Here is a 10851-nt window from a genome sequence, read left to right on the forward strand (position 1 = left end):
AAAAATTAAATGAATTTTCAACTAAACAGATTAAGTTTTAATCCGATAGTTCAATTTCCAAATAAAAGCATAAATTATCAACCAAAAAGATTCATTTTCAACTAAATAGATTAACTTTTAATGAGGTACTTCAATTTCAAAACAAAAACATAGATTATCAACAAAACATTATTTTTCTACTGAAAATGACGATTTTTCATAAAAATTAGATTATCAACCAAGAAGATTAATTTTCGACTGAAAATGACGAATTCTCAAAAAATATATCAAGTTTCGAAAAAGTAAATGAATTTTCAATTAAACAGATTAAATTTTAATCGGATAGTTCAATTTCCAAACAAAAGCATAAATTATCAACCAAAAAGATTAATTTTCTACTGAAAATAACGATTGTTCGTAAAAATTAGATTATCAACAAAGAAGATTAATTTTCTACTGAAAATTACGATTTCTCATAAAAATATAGAAACTTTCGAAAAAGTAAATGAATTTTTAACTGAACAGATTAAATTTTAATCCGATAGTTCAATTTCCAAGAAAAAGCATAAATTATCAGCCAGAAAGATGATTTTTCTACCGACAACGACGATTTTTCATAAAAACTAGATTACCAACCGCAAAGATTAATTTTCTACTGAAAATGACGTTTTCTCATAAAAATATATAAACTTTCGAAAAAGTAGATGAATTTTCAACTGAACAGATTAAATTTTAAACAGATAGTTCAATTTTCAAACAAAACATAAATTATCAACCGAGAAGATTAATTTTCGACTGAAAATAAGGAATTCTCATAAAAATATATAAACTTTCGAAAAAGTAAATGAATTTTCAACTAAACAGATTCAATTTTATTCAGAAAGTTCAATTTCCAAACAAAAGCATAAATTATCAACCGCAAAGATTAATTTTCTACTGAAAATGACGTTTTCTCATAAAAATATATAAACTTTCGAAAAAGTAGATGAATTTTCAACTGAACAGATTAAATTTGAAACAGATAGTTCAATTTTCAAACAAAACATAAATTATCAACCGAGAAGATTAATTTTCGACTGAAAATAAGGAATTCTCATAAAAATATATAAACTTTCGAAAAAGTAAATGAATTTTCAACTAAACAGATTCAATTTTATTCAGAAAGTTCAATTTACAAACAAAAGCATAAATTATCAACCGCAAAGATTAATTTTCTACTGAAAATGACGTTTTCTCATAAAAATATATAAACTTTCGAAAAAGTAGATGAGTTTTCAACTGAACAGATTAAATTTGAAACAGATAGTTCAATTTTCAAACAAAACATAAATTATCAACCGAGAAGATTAATTTTCGACTGAAAATAAGGAATTCTCATAAAAATATATAAACTTTCGAAAATGTAAATGAATTTTCAACTAAACAGATTAAATTTTAATCGGATATTTCAATTTCCAAACAAAAGCATAAATTATCAACCAAAAAGATTAATTTTCTACTGAAAATAACGATTGTTCGTAAAAATTAGATTATCAACAAAGAAGATTAATTTTCTACTGAAAATTACGATTTTTTCATAAAAATATATGAATTTTTGACAAAGTATAATTTTCAAATAAAAAAGATAAATTTTCAAACAAATAGTTGAATTTTCATCTAAAAAGAATACATTTTCCACAGGAAAGTAACGAATTCTCAACAAGATAATTAAATTTTAAAACAAACAGATGAGTTTTCAAATACAATGATAAATCTTCAACTAAAATAGTTACATTTTCAGTTCAAAATTGAATTTTTATTCAAAAAACAATATTGCAACATAATATTAATATTTTCAATCAAAGAGAAAAATAATCAACTAAAAATATGAATCTTAAACGAAAAACGTGACTTTTTAACAAAATTGTTGAATTTTCGAAAGAAAATTAATTTCTAACCAAAAGAGATAAATTCTCAACAAAAAAGGTTGTTGATATTTTAACAAAAAAATATTTTACCTGTAAAAAACAAACAGTTGAATCCAACCAACTGAGATAAATTTGCAGTAAAAATCTAAATTTTGAATCATAAAACAACGATTATTCAAGACAAAAGTTTAGTTTTAAAGCAAAAAAATTAATTTTAACTGAAATTAAGAATCAATCAAACATTACTTTTTAATAAAACTCTTGAATTTTTTACAAAGCAGATTAACTTTTAACCAAATGAGATGAATTCTCAACGAAAAATTTGATTGTTAATATTTTAACCACAACAAATTTTAATTTCATATAACGAACAGTTGAAGTCAAGCAAAAAAGACGAATATTCAACAGAATAGTTTATTGCTTAACCAAAAAGACGAACTTTCAACAAACAAGTTGACTTTTGAACCAAAAACGATACATTTGAACCAAATTTTTCAATTTTTAACCAGATAGTAAAATATTTAAACAATAGTTGAATTTTAAACAAAAAACACGAATTTTGAAATAAAAATATTAATTTTCGACAAAGAAATGAAATTTCAACAAAAAAAAATTAATCTTCAACTAAATAGTACAATTGAAAAAAATGGTTTAGTTTTCAACCAAAAATATTATTTTTCTACCAAAAAAAAACAATTTTTTAACAAAATAAATTAATTTTAATCAAAGAGTTGAATTTTCAACTAAATTTTTCAATTTTCAAAGTGAAGGGTGAATTTTTTTTATTGTTCTACTAAAAACAGCAATAATCTTAATTCCCTACAAAAAAATGATCCAAATATCACAAAAATACAGGAATTTCTAAACAAATAGTTGAAGTTGCAACTAAAAAAATCCCAATTAATTCACACCAACAAAATTTTTACACAATTATTAAATTTTTCACCAAAATGTTTCAATTTTCAAACAGAAAAGATCAATTTTCTTGAAATAAAATTAATTTTCTACAAAAAGAGACGAATTTTGAACAAAATACATGAATTTTTAATGAAAGAGTTCAATTTTTAACTAAATTTTTCAGTTTTCAACTAACAAGGTGAATTTTCGAGCAACAATATTAGTTTTCTACACTTAAGGAAAAAAATATCAACAAAGTACTTGATTTTTCAACCAAATAGTTGAATATTAAACTAAAAAGATAAATATACAATAAAAAGAATATAGTTAAATTTTCAGTTAAACAAATTAATTTTCAAAAAAACAAAATTTTATACAAAATATTTCAATTTTCAAGCAAGAAAATAATAATTTTCAACTGAAAAAGATTAATTTTCTACTAAAAAAAGCGGAACTTTAAACTAAATTGTTCAGTTTTCAACCAAAAAGGTAAATTTTTTAGCATGAATATTACTTTTCTACAAAAAAAGGAAAGAAATATCCAAAAATTACATGAATTTTCAATCAGATAGTTGAATATTTAACTGAAAAACATACATGCAAAATTAAACTGGAATAGTTAAATTTTTAGTTAAAAAAAAATTAATTTTCTACAAAACAGTGATATTTTTCCCAAATATTTCAATTTTCAACCAAAAGGTAATAATTTTCAAAAGAAAGGATTAATTTTCGATCAAAAAAAAAGGAAATTTTAACAAAATACATGAATTTTCAACTAAGAACAAAAATTTTCACTTAGAACGAAATGACTTAACTTTTAATTAAAAAAATTAACTTTGAATAAAGACAAAACTATATAATTATATAATTAATATTCAAATATTAGCGTTTTAATCCTATCATACTTTTAAGATAGAATCTTTTATAAACGGAATAGAACAGTATTTCAGATACAAATTTAAAATTTTCAAATTTATTAATTTATTTCAAACAAAAAATATCGTTTCGACTATAATAGATGTCTTTAACAAAATACTAGAATTTTCAAAAAATTAATTGGATTCTTAACATAATAGTTGAATTATCAAACTAAAAAGACAAATTCCTAACAAAAAAATGACATAGTTTATATTTTAATAAAAAAAAATGAAATTTATACGGAAAAAAATAATTTTAAAACCAAAAAGACGAATTTCCAACAAAAAAAAGAATTTTTACTCAAACAATAAAAAAATTTTATCTCAATTATTGAACCTTCAAGCCAGAAAACAAATTTTTTCTACGAAAATATAAATTTTTCAAAAAATATGACTTTTCAGCAAGAAATGAATTTTCTTACCAAAAAAGGTGAATTTTCAACTAAAAGAGATCAAATTTAAAAAATAGAATAGTTTCATTTTCTGTTAAAAAATTATATTTAAACAGAAAAAATGTGTTTTCCACTAAACAGTTAAATTTTCAAAAAGCAAAATAAGACTTCAATAAAAAAAACTTTTACCCAAAGAGGAGATGAATATTTCAACTAAAAATATAAATCTTCAACAAAAAAGTGATTTTTTAACAATGTGATTCAGCCAAATTTTTCAAATAAATTAGTTGATTGCTCAAGCAAAGAAGAATGATTTTTAACCAAAATGTTGTATTTTCATTTAAAAAAATTTATTGATTCTAAAAAAGATGAGGTTTTAAATCAAAAAGATAAATTAAAAAAAAAGTTGAATTTTATGTTGAAAAACATTTCAGTCAAGTTTTCACGATGAAAATATGAACTGTAAAACAATAAATAACTTTATACGAAAAAAGTGGAATTTTTAATCTAAAAAGACGAATTTTTAACCAAAAATGATGACTTTTTATCCAAAAAGTTTTCATCGAAAAAAGATTCCAGTTCAAGGTCCGAAATGTAATTTAAGAAAAAGGGTTTCTACGAAAAAAAATGAAATTTCAATCCAAAAAGAGGAATTTTTAACAACCAAAAAGAATGATTTTTTAAATAAAATAGTTGAACTATCTACCAAATATTTGCATTTTTATCAAAAAAAGATTAAACTTTGTAATAAAACATATGAAATTGTAATGAGAAACGAAAAAAAATGTTGAGTAGAAATTTCATCCAAATAAGATTTCAGTTTATTTTTTAACACAAAAATATAAATTTTAAACGAAAAGTAAATTTTCTATTGAACAGTTAAATTTTCAATAAAATAGAGAAGTTTTTAACCAAAAAGTAGGAATTTAAAAAAAAATGTTTAATTTCCAACCAAACAGTTGCATTTTTATCCAAAAAGGTGATATTTTTCTAAAAATAGATGGATTTTTTATTTAATAAAAACAAAATTTAAGAAATAGTTAAATTTTTACCAAGAAAATATTTTAGTTCTTTTTTTCAACGCCCATATATTATATTTAAACAGTAGAATTTTCGACCAAAAATTATGACTTTTTAACAAAATTGTTAAATTTTCAACCAAAGAGTTGCATTTTTATCTTATAAAAGTGTAATTTCTTCTAAAGCAGGTGAATTTTAAAATAAAAAAGACAAATTCAAAAAAAAAGAGATGAATTTTCAAACGAAATGTTGCATTTTTATTCAGGAAAGATTGAAATTCTTCCTAAAACAGATGAAATCAACAAAAAAACATTTTTTAAATAGATAAATTTTCATACAAAGAATACTCCAGTTCACTTTCTAACATCAAAATAAGAATTGTAAATAATTTCCAACACAAATGGATGTCTTTTTAAGAAAATTATTAAATTTTCTACCAAAGAATAGTCTTCCGAAAGAAGTTGTTGCGCATTTTCAAAATTCTAATCTGAAAATATTTTATTTTTAGAGTTTTTAACTTGTCCTGTTTTCGAAATTTTAATCTTAAATTATTCAGATTCGCGATTCTTATATTTAGAAATAAATTGTTTCATTTTGTAAGCTTTAAATTAGAAATGATATAATTTCAAATCTTTTCCAAAATAATTGTCCAATTTTTTTAATTCAATCTAAAAGTGTACAATTTGGAACGCTTTTAATTTAGAAATAATACTAGAGTTCTTAAATTCCCGAGAATATGAGAGCATTTCGGAAAATTCAAAAGAATTTAAGAGAATTAACAAATTTAAGATTTTTAACAATATTTTTATTGTCCAGGTTATATCAGCGGTTAAATATAAATTATTTTCTAGCTCAGACATATTCAGGAATTTAAAATATGCAAAGCAATAGCCTCACATTACTTAATAAATACCACGAAGTACAATAAGAAGACCCTACTCCCAAAAAACTTAGACGCGTGGCATTTTCAAAATTCTCTGATTTTTCTTTGACTAATTTTTCATTTCAAATCATTATATTCAAATACCAGTATTTTAATCTTATGATATTTTTACCATAAAATACTTCATAAGCGGAATAAAACAGTGTTTTATATACAAATTTAAAATTTTCAAATGTATTAATTTATTTCAAACAACAAAGAAAAGTTTTTTCTACTTGAAAAGATGGCTTTTCAACAAAATAATTGATTTTTTAACATAATAGTTGAATATTTAACCTAAAAAGGCAAATTGCCAACGAAAAAGTGACATAGTTGATATTTTAATAAAAAAATGAAATTTATACAACAAAAGAATTTAAAACCAAAAAGACGAATTTCCAACCAATAAAGATTTTTCATTCAAAAAATAAATAAAATTGTATCTAAATTATTGATCCTTCAAACCAGAAGACAAATTTTCTTTACAAAAATTCAATTTTCAAACAAAAAATATGACTGTTCAAGAAAAAATTAATTTTCGACGAAACTGATGCATTTTTACGCAAAAAAAGGAATATACAAACTAAAAAAAATAATTTTTTTACAAAAAAAGACGCGAATTTTTAACTAAAAAATGGAAAAGTTACATTTTCTGTTAAAAAATGAATTCTAAACCAAAAAAAAAGCATTTTCCACTAAACAGTTAAATTTTTAACCAGACATAAGCCTTCAATAAAGAAAAAATTCACAATGTAGTTTAACTTTGACCCAAGTCGTTTAATTTTCAATTAAAAAAGATTAATTTTCAACAAGATAACTTTTCAACTTAAAATATAAATCTTTAACAAAAAATGTGATTTCTTAACAAACCAATTCAACCAAATGTTTTAAACAAATTAGTTGAATTATCGAGAAACGAAGCACGATTTTTAACCAAAAAGTTACATTTTCATACAAAAAATGAAATTTCTTCTATAACAGATGAAGTTTTAAATCAAAAAGATAATTTTTTGCAGAAAAAATTGTTGAATTTTCTGCTAGGAAAGTTTTGAGCCCAATTTTCACGATCAAACTATGAATTTTTTAACGAGAAATAATTTTCTACCAGAAAAATTAAAATTTTAATCCAAAAAGACGCATTTTTAACCAAAAAGGATGATTTTACCAAAATTGGTGAATTCTCTAGCAAATAGTTCCATTTTTATTAAAAAAAGATCATATTTATCTTAGAGCAGAAGAACTTTTTATCACAAAACAAGTTGAGCTTTTATCCAAAACAGATTCCAATTAACTCAGTAACATTAAAAATTGAATTTTTGTAACAAAAAAATAAGTTTCTACGAAAAAAATTGAATTTTCAATCCAAAAGGACGAATTTTTTCAAACAAAAAGTACCAATTTTTAACAATATATAGTTAAATTCTCAAATAGTTGTATTTTTATCAAAAAAATATCAACTTTGTACTAAAACAGATAAATTTGTAATAAAAAACCAATTTTTTTATAAGTGGAACTTTCATCCAGAAAATATTTCAGTTCGTTTTTCAACATCAAAATATAAATTTTCTATGAAATATTTAAGTAGTATAATAGCTTAGTTTCTAACCAAACAGTTGCATTCTTATCAAAAAAAGATTTAATTTCTGCTAAAACAGGTAAAGTTTAAAATAAAAAAGACAAACTTTACCGCTTTGCCACAAGAGGCGCTAAGAACGATGCCAACTAAGTAAATCCGAATCTATGCGTGAAAATTTTCCGAAAAAAGTTTACATGAATTTTCAAAGAATTTTCCGAAGAAAAGTAGGGTCTCCTTATTGTACTCGTAATCTCTATCTTTGAAAAAATTTAACGTACGCCATTTTGTAGGATGAGCAGCCAACGGCAAGGGAAAGAAGCTGATGTCCCAGACATATTCCAAATACTGGTTTCGGATTTGAAGATGCGAGATATTTTCGCAGATTTTCAACTGTGCTCTTGCACATACTCGGATCTCCTGGACCATTGCTGACAAAAAGACCGTCGAAATCTGCTTTTGTAAAGTCGTGATCCCAGGGAACGACGTCCACTCGTGCATTTCGTTTTAGGAAGCAACGCAGTTGATTGTATTTTAACCCACAGTCCACCAAACATATGCGTGGAAACCCTTTGGGATTGTAGGTTTTTGTAACTTTCTGCAAAGTCATATTGTGAACCATTAAATTAAAATTAGAAAAGGGTCAAATGCATGGAAAGTGTACGGTACACTGGTGCGAATTAGTTTGTTTGCAATGTTAATATTAAATATTTAATATATTGAACATATAATAAACTAGCATATATTACACATATCTAACATATATATTTAATATATGTGGGGATAATCCACTGCGGCTGTGTTTGCGTAAATGCCAACAAATTGAAAAGACTGGTGCGAATTCGCACCAGTGTGAATTCGCACCAGTGTGCCGTTTGTGGGTTAAAATCCTAGTTAACGTCCAATAATCAAGTGAATGTGCAGAATTTTTATTTTTGTCCAGAAAAGAAGTGACATTTTGTCTTTTATTTTTTAGGAGAATTTTTTTCAGATTGAAATGGGAACATTTTATGGTGGTTGTCCAAATTTGGTCGTTGGACACCTAATTTTAATCCTTCTCTATCTCTAAAATAGAAAAGGATAAGGGAAATTTATCTTAGCCTATCCCTCTGTATCTTTTTCTATCGTTGGTCAATTAAACTGTATCGTTTTTGATCTCTTCTTTATAAACCTTTATCTTTTTCTACCTCTGTCAATCCAAATCAATAACCAGATCAATAATCTTAACTAAATGTTATTGCAAAAAAAAGTTTCTAAATTTCTTAGACTACAATTGCAAGATTTTACCTCAGACAAATGTTTGATAAAAAAAGCAAATCCACATATATTACAATTTAGAAGTATTGTATTTTTAACCAAGTAGATGCATTAAAAAAAAATAGTCAATTTTTCAACCAAAGAGATTAATTTTTAACCAACGAGATTAATTTTCTATAAAAAGACGAATTTTCAATAAAATACATGAAGTTTTAACGAAAAAAGATGAATTTTAAGTTTTAAAAAACCTAGTTTGAGAAAAAAACAACTAATTTTTAGCAAAATAGATCAATCCTCAACCAAAAAGATTAATTTTTTGACAAAACAGACGAATTTTTAACAGAATACAAGAATTCTTAACTAAACATTTAAGTTTTCAAATAAAAAAGACCAACTTTGAACAAAAAATAAAATATTTAAATTTCCATAGAAAGCAATTAATTTTCAATAAAAAAAGAAGATATTTTCAATTAGAAATAATTCTTTAAAAAAACCTTCTCAACGAAAAATGTAAAAGTTAATATTTTCATAGAAAAAATTAATTTTCATATCAAAAAGAGCAATTTTTAACTGATGAGTTGAAATATCAACCAAGAAAAATTTTGCAGTCAATAAATAAAAAAAATTTCGAGCAAAAATCGAATAGTTTTTTCATGCCAAAAAGACGAATTGCCTACAAAATAGGTAGTTGAATTATGAAACCGAATATACGATTTTTCTATAATAAAGTAGTTAAATTTTCAATCAAAAGAAATTAATTAATTTTTAACTTAAATAATAAATTTTCACCAAAAAAGATAAATCTTTAAACAAAAATGCGAATTTTCAACAAAAAAGTTAAATTTCCTTTTTTCAATCAAAAGAAATTAATACCATCTAATGAGATTACTTTTCTACCAAAAAAGATAAATTAACAAAATACACGAATTGTCAAGCAAATAATTAAATTTACAACTAAAAAATATAAATTTTCAACTCGAAACAAAATTGTGAAATATTTAATACAAAAAATTAATTTTCAACCAAACAACATGTATTTGGAAATCAAATAATTAAATTTTCAACCAAGAAGATTAAATTTCTACTAAAAACCACAAATTTTCAACTAAACAGTGGATTTTTAATGAAAAATAGGAATTTTTAACAAAATAGCTCAATCATCAATCAAAGAATGATTTTTAACCAAAAAGTTGTATTTTCATTAAAAAACTTAATTGATTCTAAAACAGAAGAGGTTTTAAATCAAAAATTTAAGTTAAAAAAAAAGTTTAATTTTCTGTTGAAAAAGATTTCAGTCAAGTTTTCACGATCAAAATATGAACTTTTATACAATAATTAAGTTTCTACGAAAAAAATGGAGTTTCTAACCCAAAACACGGAGCGACCCAAGGACAACCGCCTTCTGCATTTTTCCCGCAAGTGTTCTAGCATATTGTTGACACGCAGGAATGCTTTTTAGGCTATTAGCAAGTGAAAGCTTGGCACCTCCAAGAGCGCCGATGATAAGGACGATCAGTTTAACAGAATATTCCGGGTACAATCGTTGCAACTCCCTTATAAGGTCTCGATACCTCTCTTTCTTTTCATTCTCCTTGGCTATGATGTTTTTGTCAGCTGGTGCCGAAATATCGATAACAAACATGGTTCGCTTCTCGAAGTCAAGAAGAACCCTATCAGGCCTCGAGTGAGCAATAGAAACAATTGTCGAGAATATAAAGTTCCAGTATATACGGCACTTCCCATTCTCGACAATTGACTCAATTTCCCTAGGAGCATTTAGAGGAGCGATATTAAGGTGAATGCCGTAGGAGTGACAGAGATGGTAATAAAATACTCTTAGTGCCGCATTGTGCCTTTGAATGTAGGTCGTTCCGGCGTGTGTTGCACAACTAGATAGTATGTGAGCTAAATGCTCGGGGTGTGCATGGCACGCCCTGCAGCTATCATCGGGAATGTCTTTGCTCAAAATGTGGCGACGGTATGTTAA

At 24.5% G+C, this 10851-nt stretch overlaps 1 protein-coding gene across 1 annotated transcript in view; it reads left to right on the top strand.

Annotated features, from left to right (window-relative positions):
• The window catches only part of LOC117174545 (CAD protein), a 179722-nt gene that overhangs the window by 20839 nt on the left and 148032 nt on the right, over window positions 1-10851 (top strand). The window lies entirely within an intron of this gene.

This window comes from Belonocnema kinseyi, chromosome 6, assembly GCF_010883055.1.
Source record: "Belonocnema kinseyi isolate 2016_QV_RU_SX_M_011 chromosome 6, B_treatae_v1, whole genome shotgun sequence".
NCBI lineage: Eukaryota > Metazoa > Arthropoda > Insecta > Hymenoptera > Cynipidae > Belonocnema > Belonocnema kinseyi.